Raw genomic sequence first — 16303 nt, forward strand, 5'->3', positions numbered from 1 at the left:
CCCAATTTTTCCTCTTTATTTTCTTAACACGTATTCAATGTGAGCTGATCATTTCAAAACTTCATGGTTAATAAGTGCGTTTGCATATGTACACGTCCTGTGAATTCAAACGCTCTGTTGTTAAAAGCTTTTTTTATACCTCCAACAATGTGTTGTTGTTGTTGTTGTTGTTTTTCAATGCATCATTGCTCATAAACCCCCCATTCTAGTGGGAGTATGATTGAACTTTTTTCCCCACGTCTTTATGATGTTAAGGCTGCCATATGTTTAAGCTCACTGTTTTAAGTAAGCTTCTCTTTCCCGCAGCCCCCCTGAATATCTAGCATAAACGTTTACATTGCTTAATTGATGCAGGAAGTGCCTCCCGCCGTCGGATGAGCCTGCAGAACGTTCTGAGTGAGACTTTAACTCGAGCTGTGCATCAGAGCAATTACACTGATCAAATAATCATGATTACAAAATAAGTGTTGAATAAAACAGTGTGTGAGAAAGATGTTCTGTGGTCATTAAAGCTGAGGTGGCGTCTTTCTTTTTTTGGTCCATGTAATTTTCTTCCATGACTTCCTGTCAAATCCGATTATGCCAGCAGAGGGTCATTTCAAATATGCATGCTGTATGATGAATAGGTTATGAAAGTTTTCACTTATGCTTCATTTAAAGGAGACATATCAGATTTGCCTTGCTCTTTGGAAAGAAAACTCTAACACCGTGTGACAAACAGTCTATTCACTCTTGCACTGCATGATGCAACACTATCACAGATAGTAAAAACATATGCAATGTTGAATATAGTAATAATAATGTGCAGCTAGATTTAGCTACTTGGCACAATGGCACATAAATAAAAACACAACTGACCAAGTTTCATGTTACTCTATGCAACTGGTTAAGACAAAATGATGAGATGGCTTGTATTCACTTTACTGAATTTCTATATGAAAAATAGTAGTATAGTAGAAAAAAAAGCCTAAATTATGAGTATGCAAGAGAAGTTGACTTAAATTTGTTAACATTAGTTTATGCATTGTGTATCAAGAAGTAACAATGATGAACAACAATTTTACAGCATTTAATAATCTTGGTAATGTTCATTTCTAAATATACCAATACATTGTCAATGTATTATGTATGAATATGAATTACTGATGAACAACTTGCAACCTTTGCAGGAGCTCCGTTCACCGCTGAATCAGTGCCAGGAGGAGAAATATCACTTAGTTGTGAAAGTGAGAAAAAAAAGTCTGTGCTGTAGATAGGGTTGCCACCTGTCCCGGTTCTCTTACGAGAGGTCTCTCGTACTGCGTAAGATATCTTACGCTCGGGGAAAATCCTTTTTCCGCGAGATATTGAAGCCAAAAATTATCCTTAATTTTGTAATATGCAAATGTAATAATGCAAAACGCGTTGCAGCAGCAATGCAGACATAGGCGAGACAGCTCGCGCGCCTATTGGCTGCTCTGCGGCAACTGCAGCAGCCTATCGAGCGAGGCCTGGCGTGACGTCAGACCCAATCAGGGCACTTCGCGCCCGCTGCGTCACGTCCCGCCGAAATGGGCGTGGTCTAGGCCTATAAATATCGCTCGCAGGCAGCTATTATCTGATTTTTCATCCTTCAAGCGAAGCACACGCATCGCTGGAGCTGGATTAGGAGCCGCGCCGTCGAGAGAGAGCACCTTCAGCGGGACGAGTCACTGAAGTCGCTGGCCGCGCCGCCTTCCTGCCTTCCTGCTGCGCTTTCCGGCGCTTATATCCTTCTCTTTATTACACTGTATTTCTGTGTGTGTGTGTCGCCGCTGCGACACACATTTCTAAAAGAGCTAGCGTCTTTTTAAAGATGCCTTCCTGCGGCTCGTGCAGAGCCACACTCAGCGACGGGGACCGCCACGTGATCTGCGTTTCCTGCCTGGGTGAGGAACATGCAGCTCTCGCGCTCGCTGACGGCGGATGCCCTCACTGCGAGCTGATGGCAATGGCGACTCTGAGGACTCGCCTAGCCGTCTTCACCGAGACTGCTCCCCCGCCCGCCGCGGCGTCGCGCCGTAAAAAGCGCCGTGCCCAGCGGGCCCCGGAACCCTCCCTCAGCCGCCAAAGCTCGCCGGTTCGCCCGCTTGCTTCCCCGGCTTCTTCTGTTTCGCTTCCTGACGGACAGCGGCCGCCGTCTGCCGCCGCTTCCGTTGATATCGCGGATGAGGAAGCCCTGCTGGGAGAGGATGATTCCTGCTCTATCCTGGCGTCAGGCAGTGAGGATTGGGCGGGCTCTGAGGACCCCGCGCCCCCTGCCCGCACTTCGTCAGGCAAAAGAGCTTCCATCGAGACGGAACTCATGCGAGTACTCGCACAGGCCGCGGCGAGCCTCGGCCTCGAGTGGTCTTCGCCTGAGCAGCCCGCTCACAACCGGCTGGATGGATTTTTCCTGCCTGGGGAGCGCGCTTCACCTGTGTCCAGACCGGCGCCCTTTCTTCCTGAGTTACACGAAGAAGTCGCCAAGTCCTGGAGCGCCCCCTATTCTGCTAGAGTGCGTCCTGCTGTTTCTTTGGCATTCTCCGCCGTTGACGATGCCAAGAACAAAGGATACCTCTCGCTGCCGCCGGTTGAAGAGGCGATAGCGGCCCACTTATGCCCGCCCTCCGCTGGACGGCGCGCTAAGCCGGCCCTACCCTCTAAAGCTTGCCGCACGACGTCGAGCTTGCTCCACCGCGCTTTCTCCGCCGCCGGGCAAGCTGCGTCAGCGTTGCATACCATGGCAACGCTCCAGATCTTCCAGGCCGATCTCCTCCGTAAGCTGGATGAGGAAGGACCTGACGCGATCTGCGTGCCGGACTTAAGGAGTGCCACGGACCTCGCCCTTCGTGCTACTAAGTCCGCAGCGCAAGCCATTGGACGGACTATGGCTTCTCTCACCGTGTCTGAGAGACATCTATGGCTGACGCTCTCGGAAATGGCCGAGTCTGAGCGCACCGCGTTCCTCGACGCCCCGCTTTCCGCTGCAGGCCTCTTCGGATCCTCCGTCAAAGATTTCGCGGAGAGATTCGCAGAGGTACAGAAAGCGTCTCAGGCTATGAAGCACTTCCTCCCGAAGCGCTCCAGCTCTGCAGCAGGCCGTGCGAAACCGTCTGCTCAGAGCTCACAGCCACAGCCACCGTCCACTGCCTCCACTTCACAGCGCCGCCAGGCCAGAAGCGCGAGACCGCGCTCCCGCTCATCCGGTCGCCGCCCCGCAGGACGCGGCCCGCGACCTAAGGTTACGGTGAAGCCCGAGGCCCCGAAGTCGTCCTAGCACAGCTAGGAAAACGACGGTGTTCCAGTCCCGCTGCGGCCGGACTCACACCAAAGCTATTCGCTCGTCCAGTTCCAGAAAATGTGACTGTTCCAGTGTTTTCTGCAGCCAACAAGTCGGTTCTGTCACCCGCTTGCCTGCACACAAATGCCGTTTTCACGGCTACCCAGATAAATCCCCAAAAGAGCGTATTTTCTGGTGTCCCGGCCACGGCCGATGGTGTTTCGTGTGTAGTAAGAATGCCCACTGCCCAGTGCCCATCCCTACACATAAGCACAGCCTGTCACACAGGGCTCGCGCACATAAAACCGACTCAGGTCGGTTGCGCTTCAAACATGGTGAATGTGCCCACTACCCAGTGCCCACTAACACCACGTTACGCATGTCTCACGGTTTCTGTAAAAACGAAACCAACATGCACTCGCTTCACGCAAGCGAACGATGTTTTCGGTGTGATAAATGTGCCCGCTGTCCCGCGCCCACATCCACACATAGACATAACAGTTCCCACGGGAACCGCCCAGCCCTCCCCCTCGCGGTTAACCACCGTAGAGGAGTCGAGCGCGGGCAATCTGCCCGCTGTCATCAGCGCGCCCCATGCCTCAAATGTCACGAGCGACACGCTTGTGTTACAGCACACAGAAGCTTCTCCATCGCTGAGCGAGCGGAGCGCGCTTCGTATTCGACCCCTAGCTATCCATGCAGACGCATGGGCAAAGCTGCCCGGGGTTTCGAAGTGGGTGCTGAACATTATAAAAAGAGGCTATTCGCTGCAGTTTCGCCGACGCCCTCGCTGCTATGTGGCGCGCGTCGAGACCACGGTAAAAACAGAAGTAGCACATCTACTTCGAGCCGAAGTGACGAAACTATTGAGAAAAGGGGCCATAGAACCCCTCTCTCAAGATCAGAGCGAAGGAGGGCTATACAGCAGATACTTCCTGGTACCGAAAAAAGACGGGGGTCTCAGACCCATACTAGATCTAAGGCAACTGAACAAAGTGCTTGTGAAGCGACAGTTCAGGATGCTCACGACCAGGCAAATCCTTGTGCAGATTCGCCAAGGAGATTGGTTTGTGTCAATAGATCTGAAAGACGCGTATTTTCAAATACAGATAGCGTCACGTCACAGGCGATTTTTGAGATTCGCCTTCGAGGGCCAGGCATATCAGTACACAGTCCTGCCGTTCGGTTTGTCCCTAGCACCCCGTACATTTACGAAGTGCATGGACGCGGCGCTCGCACCCCTCAGAATGAGAGGCATGCGAGTGCTGAATTATTTGGACGATTGGCTGATTCTAGCGCAATCTCGCGCGGTGCTCATAGAACACACGACCATTTTACTCGATCACCTCGAGGATTTGGGTCTGAGTGTCAATTGGGCGAAGAGCTCCCTGTCACCCAGTCAGAAAATATCTTTCCTGGGCACAGAACTGGACTCACTATCCATGATAGCGCGACTATCACAACGGCGCGCGGTAGACATTCGACGCACAGCGAACTCTTTTCGCTGCGGCGCGTCTGTCCCGCTCAAAAGATTTCAGAAGATGCTAGGTCTCATGGCCTCAGCATCGTCAGTACTCCAGCTGGGTCTGCTCCGCATGCGCCCGCTGCAGTTTTGGCTGAAAGCGCGAGTCCCACGCAAAGCGTGGGCACCCGGTTTGCTTCGCCTCAGGGTCAATCAGAAATGCGTTACAGCGCTGAAACCCTGGAAAGCGAACGACTGGTACCAATCAGGTGTAAGCCTGGGGACTTCCTCGAGGGTGAAAGTGGTGTCCACGGACGCGTCCACCTCGGGATGGGGAGCGCTGCTCGAGGGCAGACCGTTCTTCGGCCAGTGGTCAGAACGGGAGAAGCTCCTGCACATAAACTGCCTCGAAATGCTGGCAGTAGACAACGCGCTGACGCGTTTTTGTCCCCAAATAAAAGGTCACCACGTCTTGGTCCGCTCGGACAACATGTCTGTGGTATCCTACATAAATCGCCAGGGCGGCATCAGATCCGAGAAACTGTACAGGCTGGCAGAACGCCTCCTGGTATGGGCTCAGTGCAACCTGCGCTCGCTCAGAGCAGCGCACGTGCCAGGGATCATGAATATAGGACCAGACAGACTGTCCAGGAACAACGTTCCGGCAGGCGAATGGTCCCTACACCCACAGACAGTCCAACTGCTGTGGAAGAAATTCGGCAGAGCGGAAGTGGACCTGTTTGCGTCTCAAGAAAACGCTCACTGTCAAGAATTTTTCTCCAAGAGCAGGAGCGCGCTGGCCCATGTGTGGCCCCGCCGCCCGCTCTATGCTTTTCCCCCCGTCTCTCTCCTGCCTCAGGTGATAGAACGGATCAGGGAAGAAGGATGCTCAGTACTGCTGGTAGCACCGTTCTGGAAAAACCAACCTTGGTTCCCAGCCGTGATGCAGTTAGCAAGTACTGCCCCGTGGCCAGTACCAGTGAGGAGAGATCTCCTCTCACAGGCCCGCGGCTCGATCTGGCATCCTCACCCGGATCTATGGTCCCTTCATGTCTGGGCCATCAACGGGTACATGTTGGACTCCCTAAAGGAGTATTAAACACGATCACGCAGGCTAGAGCTCCGTCTACAAGACGACTCTATTCTTCGAAATGGTCAGTGTTTTCGGGCTGGTGCACAGCCCGTGGTGTGTCACCCACAAATTGTGATGTGACGGAGGTGCTTTCCTTCCTACAAGAGCTGTTGGATGGGGGCAGGGCCCCCTCCACGCTCAAAGTTTATGTGGCGGCTATAGCAGCGTTCTCAGAAACAACGCTTGGTCAGTCAATAGGAAGGAACGATTTAGTCATCCGCTTCCTTAAAGGAGCTAGGAGACTGAATCCTCCCAGACCTCCCTCAGTCCCCGTATGGGACCTTTCTACGGTTCTGGAAGCCATGAAAGGTGCGCCATTTGAGCCTTTACAGTCAATCGATTTGAAACACCTGTCTTTCAAAACGGTGTTTTTGCTGGCTCTCGCTTCGGTGAAGCGCATAGGGGATCTGCACGCGCTCTCTGTGAGCGCGGCGTGCATGGAGTTTGGGCCCAATGACTCAAAAGTTATACTCAAACCTAAGCACGGTTATGTTCCAAAATCCCTCAACACACCGTTTAGGGCGCAGATTATCTCTCTGTCAGCCCTACCGGTCCCTGATGAGGAAAGAGACGCGAGCCTCCTTTGCCCAGTCAGGGCATTACGAGCTTATGTGTCTCGCTCGTCTGTTTTCAGACAGACGGAACAGCTCTTTGTTTCGTTTAGCGGACGTTCTAAGGGACTAGCCGCGTCGAAACAGAGCCTATCCAGATGGATAGTTGATGCTATAGCGCTGGCATACGCCTCCAAGGGCATGCAGTGCCCTTTGGGTGTCAGAGCGCATTCCACAAGAGGCATGGCCTCTTCGTGGGCTTGGTCGAGTGGGATTGCCTTGCAAGATATTTGTATGGCGGCAGGCTGGGCCTCCCCGTCTACATTTGTAAGGTTCTATAACCTAGAGGTTCCCGCCCTGCAGGCCAGGCTGCTGTCGGTCTAGACTACCAGTATTATCTGACCTGATGCGTTCAGCTCAGAATGCTGCGTTTACTGAGCACAGCTCAATTTTCGACAGTTTAAAGCTGGGCAAACTGTGTAAGACCCACATTTTTTTCCATCAGTTCAGGCCGTACCCCGCCCTGTCTGTATGATGAAATTTGCGTCCCTTCGACGCTACTTTATGTGGAAAGTGAGGCTGCACCCCTCCTTCTTCCCGGACTCTCTGTGAGTTCACTGAGTGATTGTGCACTATATGTACCCCGGGCTTTCGCCCTTGGGTCTTTGGTGTCAGATCTTAGCACGCACGGCGTTTTACACTGGGTCCCCTAGCGTAAGATATCTTACGCAGTACGAGAGACCTCTCGTAAGAGAACGTACTCGGTTACTAACGTAACCTCGGTTCTCTCTAGAAGAGGGACCGAGTACTGCGTATCTTGCCGTGCATGCACACGCTCTGGTTGCTTCGATGATGAAAAACCAGATAATAGCTGCCTGCGAGCGATATTTATAGGCCTAGACCACGCCCATTTCGGCGGGACGTGACGCAGCGGGCGCGAAGTGCCCTGATTGGGTCTGACGTCACGCCAGGCCTCGCTCGATAGGCTGCTGCAGTTGCCGCAGAGCAGCCAATAGGCGCGCGAGCTGTCTCGCCTATGTCTGCATTGCTGCTGCAACGCGTTTTGCATTATTACAAAATTAAGGATAATTTTTGGCTTCAATATCTCGCGGAAAAAGGATTTTCCCCGAGCGTAAGATATCTTACGCAGTACTCGGTCCCTCTTCTAGAGAGAACCGAGGTTACGTTAGTAACCGAGTACGTTTTACCGGGATTGTCCTTCTTTTTGATAACCTGTCCCGGGAAATTTAGCCACTCTCCCGGGACACTGAATGTCCCGGTTTTCGAACGGCTACGCAAAGTTCCATTTACTATTTTCTTTCCACTTGAAATAGCCTATGTGTTGTGCAAAGAGCGGTCTTGTATCTTGTGTGTAGAATGCACTATCATTTGCCTCTGTAGACAGGGAGTAGGGACGTGACCACCTGTCCCGCTTTGCGTTGCACCGCACAGCATTTTCACCCCTTGTCCCGCATATTGAGAAAATGTCCCGTATTTTCACCAGTCTGTTGGTTTTTAATGATCATATTAAGAAAACATGCATGCGTTCTTTTGTCTTTTAAGGAAATCAATTTATTTATTATTTTTGCGGCATAGTTTTTCACCTGTTAACAGCTCTTCGTCAGAAGTATGCTACAGTTACAACAGCGTTTTTTTCAATTCCTATCCAATGGTTGAAAAGAAAGGAGTAGCCTAAACACGGTCACTAGTAGGTTGTGGCGGCTGTCAACCAAAATGTGGAGCGGTGATTCGTTCCATGTGTTCCAGTCAGAAAAAAAATGGAAAATTTGGTAGGCTAAATTATTATTATTTTTATAAATTAAAAATGTAGGCTATCAACTGCAGTGGTTGTTTTAATTCACATCCTTTCTAAAAATATGAACGTTTTTGGTTTAATATATTCTTAATATGACTGTCAATGATCTAATTTCATGTTGTTTTATAATTTATTTGTTCATTGTTTATGTAGTTGGGATTTTAGTTGGACTTGGTCAGAACTGTTTCAGAAATAGTTTCTGCATGATGCTGATGCTTTTGGGCTCAGTGGTGTTGAATTAGGATTAGTTCACCCCAAAATGAAAATGTCCTGATTTTCTCACCCCAATGCCATCCAAGATGTTCATGTCTTTCTTTCTTCAGTGGAAAAGAAATTAAGTTTTTTTTTAACATTTCAGGATTTTTCTCCACACAATGAACTTCAATGGGAACCAGAATGTTGAAGTCCAAATCAATGCAGTTTCAAAGGACTTTAAAGTGCTTCAAATGAACAATCCCAGCTGAGGAATAGGGCCTTAGCGAATCGATAGGTAATTTTCGATAGGTAAAAATAAAATAAAAATGTATATACTTTTTAACCGCATTTGTTAGTCTTGTGCTGGACTGCGACGCGCCGAGCATGACGTCATCACGTTGGAAAGGTCACGGGCAACATCATTAAACACCCTATTCCTCATCTGGGATCGAGCAGAGCCCTTTGAAACTGCAATGATTTGCACTTCAGCATTCTGGTTCCCATTGAAGTTCATTGTGTGGAGAAAAATCCTGAAATGTTTTTCTCAAAAAACAAATTTCTTTTCCACTGAGGAAAGAAAGACATGAACATCTTGGATGGCATTGGGGTGAGTAAATTATCAGGAAATTTCCAGTTTGGGGTGAACTAATGGACATTTTTTCACTTGTGAGCAAAGCGGTGGGTCAGGTCATCGATATGTCCAGGTTTTTTATCAGACATGGGTGGCAACCCTAGCTGTAGAATATTAACAGGTATGATTGCAGACAGTTAAGTTAACCTCACGAGCTATACACATATGCAGTCTGATTCGAGAACGAGTCTTTTGAGCCTGTTCTTTTTATAGACCTCATTACCAGTGTAGTCTGAATAATGACTCTTATGAGTCGGTAGGCATAGGCCTACTTTCTTTTGAATAGCCAGTAATTACTTTGTGACTGATAAAAAAATTATGTTCTTACTATGAATGTGTGTAGTATGAACATAACCAAGGGTTAAAGTGGGCCGGAACAGTCCGGAACAGCGTTCCGGCACCTCAGATAAATTAATAAATAAAAAGATAAATTAATATCAATGATAGCGCTGGTACGTTATTGTTAAAAAATAATGTCGCGTGGCGTGAACCATCAAATCGCAGCCAGCCTATCAACATGAAATATTCATTCAAAATCACCTATGTCACATGCATATTGCTGCATATTTTTACCTGAGAATGCTTTGATGCGTTTCCACAGCGCATGATGCCTAAGGGAACGTCTGGCAATTCCACCAACTGCTGTAAACATAGCCTATAGTTTGTATTATTTAAAATTACTTTTGACATTTAAAAACAGACGTCTTCAAATTCCAAAGCTTGTAGAAGGTTCCTACTGGTAATACTGACTAGGCTACAGCTTTCCTGGTAGCCTTGAGTAAATTAACTTGTCTCAGAAAATTATTCATAAAACATATAAATATAAGTTGAGCCTATGTTTATTTTCTTCACTGAAACAGATGAAAATGAAAAAAGGCTATCAGATAAAGTTCAGCTTTAGGAGGAGAAGAAATAGGGCAGGATAAGGAGACTCAGAGAAAAAGAAAGATGGAGATGAGGAGAGAGCAGGTATTGACAAATAATCGAATGCCCACTGACATGTTTTTAAAGCTATTTCTTATCCATTGTTTGGCCTTCAAAAGTATCGTCATCATATCAGTGTAGATGTAGGTGGACCAAAATAAAACCATTAAAATATCAAGTAAATAAGTATTGTGATACTTGGTGCCACAGTGACACTCTTGTCCCAAAAAGAATTGCTATACCACGATACTCAATATGTTGTCCTATACGGTGAGTCATTTTTCCCTGTTGCACCTACACAAAATCTGAGGGTTCCCCCACCTGCCAAACCCCACTTTAACCACTGAACATAGCCCAGATGTAGGCTACTATTCACCAAGTTGTCATTATCATGTGACCTACCAGCGTCAGTTACAGTACATCTCTTCACTGCCCTTCACAAATCCTGTCCCTTGGCCTCATGGGATAGTAGAGTGTCCATTTGCGCACTTCAGAATCTTGCTGGAAATCTCTTTTGTCACATACTGTTTTTCGTATAGTAGGGAAGTATGTGATTTGAGATGCAGCCAGTGACTTTCATGAGCCGTTCAGAGTTGTCTGATTCCCGAACGAATGACTCTAATGAGCCGAGGGGAGTTTAGTTCGAACGAATGACTCTAATGAGCCGAGGGGAGTTTAGTTCTAACCCTAATCAAACTGCCTAATCAAGTTATCCTGAAGATAAGCTGTTGTTCGATCTTAGCTGTTCGATGATACCTACCTAATGGCTAATGAACTAACAAAATAACATACATGGGCATAGAAAATGCTCTCTTTAAAATCTTTAAAAGCAGATCCTCAGAATAAGATCCTCCTATTCAAATCTAAGATGAATAGGCCCTCCTTGAATAAAGCAAAAGAGGACATGCAAACCTACCTGATATAATCTCCCTGCCGGGATATAGCATTAGTGATATTTCACAAACCCTCCAAACATCTTTATACAAATGAGTTCTACTGTGGCTTTAATCCATCATCTTGGCTTTTAAAGGTTGGCCTGACCACGACGGATCCATCTTGAAACTAAATGGACTTCAAAGGATGATCTTACTCGAGCTACAGAGCCTCGTGTTTGCACTGGATTAAATTACAGTCCTTGTTGCTTCCGGCTTTGTCATCTTAATCGAAAGTCTAGTCACACACTTCGTAAGTGCAGCTATTTGGAAAAGCCTTCATCAGCACATTCTCCAGTTGCCTGCGCTGTGTGTGTGGAGCCCTGAGTGCTGGAGCTGAATTTGCCTATCTGTTGTGACCAGCGCTGAGTAAATTACTTCTGCAGCCACTTTCAGGATACATCTATTGATTCTACACACGGCCAGAAGTGATGGCAGCTTAATGCTTCAATTTAGCCCCCATCCAGACTGCACACAACTTTTGAGCTCGTGCCTTGAACTTTATCGGCGCTGCTGCACACACACGTGATGTTGTGGACACAGGTGCGCGCGTGGTCAGAGCTGCTCAACCGAGTCTTCTCGCGCACTCAAATTTACAGCAGACACCAAGATCTTTATGTAAATTAAGATACAAGTATGCACATTTATATCCCTCCAAGCGCTCTGAAACTGATGATCACAGCATGCTGGGAGCCTCAGAAATATGACATATGAAGCCCTAAATAAACGTCGTCATTCCTCATCCTGCGCTGTGCGAAACCTGCAGGAAAATGATTCAAGCCTCTGAATGTATGATGAAACATTTCTATAAACCCGAGCTTCATACGGGCGCTGCGTGAGACGTATATCTGCACTCCATCCTCCTGAACGACACTGTGCATCTGGTGGTTAATCATACTGAAAATTCAAAACAGAGACAATTTGAGAGGAAGTGGTAAAAAAATAAAAAAGCATATGATTTATTGTGTTTCTGCCCCAAGGTTATTATGGTTAAATAAGACTATTAAGCCTAAGAATCAATTTATCATTAGCCAATGCAAGAACTAGCCTATTAAATAACAATAAACCATAGTGCTTATTAATTTTAGTTAATGTAAAATATATTTTCATCTACAATGAGTTATGAACAGTGTTGGGTGTATGCATTACTAAGTAATTAATTACTGTAGTTTAATATTTTTCCCTTGAAAAAGTAAGGGATTACACTTAAGTTTTCTGTTATTCAATTAGTTACTTCTGATAATTGAATTGAATACTGATGACTACTGAACAATTCATAAAACATTAGTGCACTATAAAAAAATATTGTTGGTTTAACTTAAAAAAGTAAGTTACCTGGTTGCCTTAAAATATTGAGTTCATTGAAATAAAAATGTTTTAGTTGATACAATGGAGATTGATTTAATCAACAGAAACTCAAAATATTATGTTATCTGAACCATGTTAATTATCTAAGTTGATTTGACAAAAAAAAATTGTGATTAATCATGAAAATATTTTTTTACAGAGTGGATTTAACATCGAAATGTAATGTCTAATGTCAAAGTTTTTAATGTAACCTCCCTTTACGTACGTTTGTCAGTTCAAGAATAATTTATGCAACTTCATATTATTTGTTTGAAAGAATTAAAAGAGCAGTTTCATGTCTATCCTTGTATTGTTCAACTGGTCGAGACTGATATGAGATTTAGAGAGTAGTTAGTAATGCAATACTTTTTAGAGAGAGACAGTAATTACTACAGTAATCTAATTACAGTGTTGTAGATGCAATTTGTAGCTAGTAATCAATTACTTTTTTAGATGAACTTACCTAACACAGGTTATAAAAGGCAACGAACAAAAAAAAAAATCAATCCTTGCAAAACTAGTAATGAAATATTTTACGATTTATTTCTATATTTAGTATGTGCAGGTTTGAACAAGCTGTGGTGCTGTTAGGGATGATAATTACACTTACACTACAAAAGCAAGGACAAAAATCATTTTAAGAAGTACAAATTTAATTTAAAAAGTATTTATTCTCCATTAAAACTTCCTAAATTGAAAAATGAAATTTTCAAAACAATAGTACCCTGTTTTTGACAGATTGTTATTTTTCTTGAGAACATCTTGAAGATTAAGTAGAAAACTTTCCTTTTTTTTTCTGTGTGTAATGAACCGATGAAGTTTAGAATCAACCCGCTGCTCAACAACAGCACAAAGCAATTAGCAGCGCAACACAAAATATTAAAAAAGAATCAATTCAAAACTGCTCGTCTACTGGCACTGTATTGTTTTTTTCCCCTACTGCACATATGGCAAGAGGAAGTCATGTAATGGAAAGAAATCACTATGCAACCTTTAGTCGAGATGAGCTCAGGAACAGAGAGCATCACATGACAGCAGAATAAGATGATTTCTTCTAGATCATCTCTCCACTAAACTGCTCTGAACGAGGTTAAGGGACCCCTGAGCAGCAGATGGTGTCGGAGTTGTCAAAGCAGAATGCTTGACTTCCCTGCTTAACCTTTTTGAGAGCAGGGCAAATACAAACATTGTGGAGAACTGGGGAAAAAAGAGACGGATCAGGTGACAGAGGAACTCGGCTCTGTTCATTCATCATTTCCTTTCAAAGGAGACTCGAGGATGAACAAATGGGAGGCCTTTACTGAAGATTCGCACGAACGGTTAAATTGTGAATCATTTGCCTACAACTATCACGGATGTCTAACGAAAATGCATTTTCCGTATATCAAACAGTGTTTAAATTAGCATATACTATTTCTGCAGTATATACTGGAATTTTTCTGTATGTTTGAAATACCTGGATGACTGTAAAATAAACACTGTCCTGGAAAGCCTGGTAATATCAGGGAATTTCAAAAGAGTTATTTTCACCCCTGGAAATGTATGATGGTGAGCTCTGGAAAAGGCATGGAAATGTATAAAATGTTAAAAGGTCATGGGAAAATCATGGAAATTTCTGAAGTCAATGTATTTCTTTGCTTGAAATGACTCTTTGTGGACTGTAATCTATCAAATGATTTTTAAAAATGACTTAAAAGGTTGTGATTTCGGAGCTTTGTGCATCGCCTCCATTTGCTGTGATTGCTTGTTCCATCATATCTAATGTTCTGTCTAACAGATGACTAGAAAAATGTATATTGACTATAAAAAAACATTCCATTACTTTTGCATGACCTTTTAACGTTTTATTAATTTCCATGACTTTTCCAATATCTAATAAAAAGGCAAAATGTCAGTAAAAAAATAAAATCATTTGCAATTATGCACAATGCAATGCAATGCATATGACTGTCCAAAAAGTGTCAGAAATAATTACAGTTGAAATTGTACAATCTTTTACTTCAGTATGTATGAGATGTTATGCAATCACAACATTAACTAATATAACTAAATACTTAGAATGTCATGTGGTGACAGTGTCCTGCTGGAACACATGACCTCATCATTGGATTTTTAATTCTGTGAATGGCATCCAGTTCATGATCTTGGAGAAAAACTGAATGCATTTTGCATTTTTAATCTCATTTTGAGTAAAAAATTTCGTAACACAGTCCAATCAAAGTTTGTTATGTTGTATTCTTCCTATTTTGGCAGCAGTCAATCATCTGGGTTTCAGGAAACAGAAACACATTATTTACATGGGCTAAAGATTTTACCCCTATATTTAAGCAAGACATTTAAGGCTGGGCCAGACAAAAAAAAAAAAATCATAGATTTAACAGTTTTGTTCCTATAGTGTGTGGAGTGTCGCGATGTGGCCGAGACACACACCACACACACTAACATATTGCATACGCCCGTCCTCCGTCAGCTTTCTGATTTGGTATCGTTTTGTTCCATGTGACGATCTACAGAATGCATGTGCGTTTGTCCTCTGGGTTCCACACACAACAGGTTTTCTGATTTGTGAATTTTCACTCTTACCACACCTCACACCACAGGAAAATGGTAAGATAATAAGTAGAACCATCAAGATAATCGGGACTTTACCTTGGAGACTTGGGCCCAAAATCGACCCGATAATCTTGTAGTGTTTGGGTGCCTTTAGGATGATGGACAGGTCCAGTCTTGCTTTAACTATTTGCCTTTTGTAATTAATATCAGAGGAAGTCGAGCTGGTCAATGGCAAACTAATTTATGACATTTTGTCTCTGAGGTCTCTAAGGGACCCTCACAAATCAATATGCATGTCAATTATAATTTTTTTCAGCCCCCATTGTTCTCTCTGTTGACCTGGAGAATCACAAAAATCCCCCATCCAGCCTTTTTACACAGCTCAAATTACTCATAAATGAGCCATTCGTTCCAGCTGAAAGCGTCTTTCATGGATTGATCTTTATTCACAGATAATGACCATAATGGTCTACACAGATGTTTTTGTAAAACTTCAGCTTTAATTGGCTCGCTCTGCTTTAGAACTTAATTGCAATGTCTTTTGAATGAGTTTGTCCTTGTCTTTTTTGGAAAATCCGGAGCAGGTTAAACTTCTGTTTTAGACACAAAGACCACATTAACTGTCAATGAAACGTCTCTTAATCTCAGACTGTATTGTTGATGCTGGTGCAATGATTCATTTTCAGATGTATGTTTAAGGTTATCTACTCTTTCAGATGTGGTGAAAAATGAAAGAGTTTTCTTTCAATTAACCACCCTATTTGCAGAGCATAAATCTTCTAAACCTTTATTTGACTGTATAATTCATATTATGAGATTGAAATTCAAATGTTCTCTCACTCAGGACAAACCTAATACTTGCAAATGAGCCAAATAGCTACATTATGACAATGTATTATAAAACAGCAACACAAAATTACAGCAAAATAAAAAAAAAGAACAACAACAATTTTTTTCACAGAGCTCAAGCAACCAAACACCCACTTCCCCCGATGGATGGCTTCATGCACGATGAAAGTCGATGAGCTGCAAATCCCCGTCTCGTTCTGCTGATGAGGTCTGAAATACCTCACGGCGTGATACCTGCTCGCAAACCAAACGCTCACAATTACCATCTGTAATTAATTGTCATTTGTATTATGCACATGAGGACGGTCCAATAATTGTTCATGATTGCACAATCACAGACTAATTAGGTTGACATTATCAGCATTTTAAAGAAGGGAAAATGAAGAGAGAGGGGGAGACTGGGTGTTTTTTTCTTCACCTTATGAAAGTTAGTTAGTTAGTTAGTTAGTTAGTTAGTTAGTTAAAATTGTTCAATAATTTAACTGAGGGCATCAGTTCATAGTCTTTATGAAGAATATGGCTTGAATCTCCAATATAAGGCTCTGCATCTTTACAGTCCTCTGAAATATCTTTTGAAGAGTAAATGGGGGCAACATGGCAATTATTTTTCCAGCTCTTCTAACCACGTTCT

General features: G+C 44.3%; 1 long non-coding RNA gene across 1 annotated transcript in view; it reads right to left on the bottom strand.

The window, feature by feature from the left end:
- Positions 1–16303, bottom strand: part of LOC309489275 — a 251524-nt gene that overhangs the window by 7340 nt on the left and 227881 nt on the right. The gene's annotated exons all lie outside the window — the stretch shown is intronic.

Source organism: Leuciscus leuciscus (genome assembly GCF_965113295.1).
Source record: "Leuciscus leuciscus genome assembly, chromosome: 24".
Lineage (NCBI taxonomy): Eukaryota > Metazoa > Chordata > Actinopteri > Cypriniformes > Leuciscidae > Leuciscus > Leuciscus leuciscus.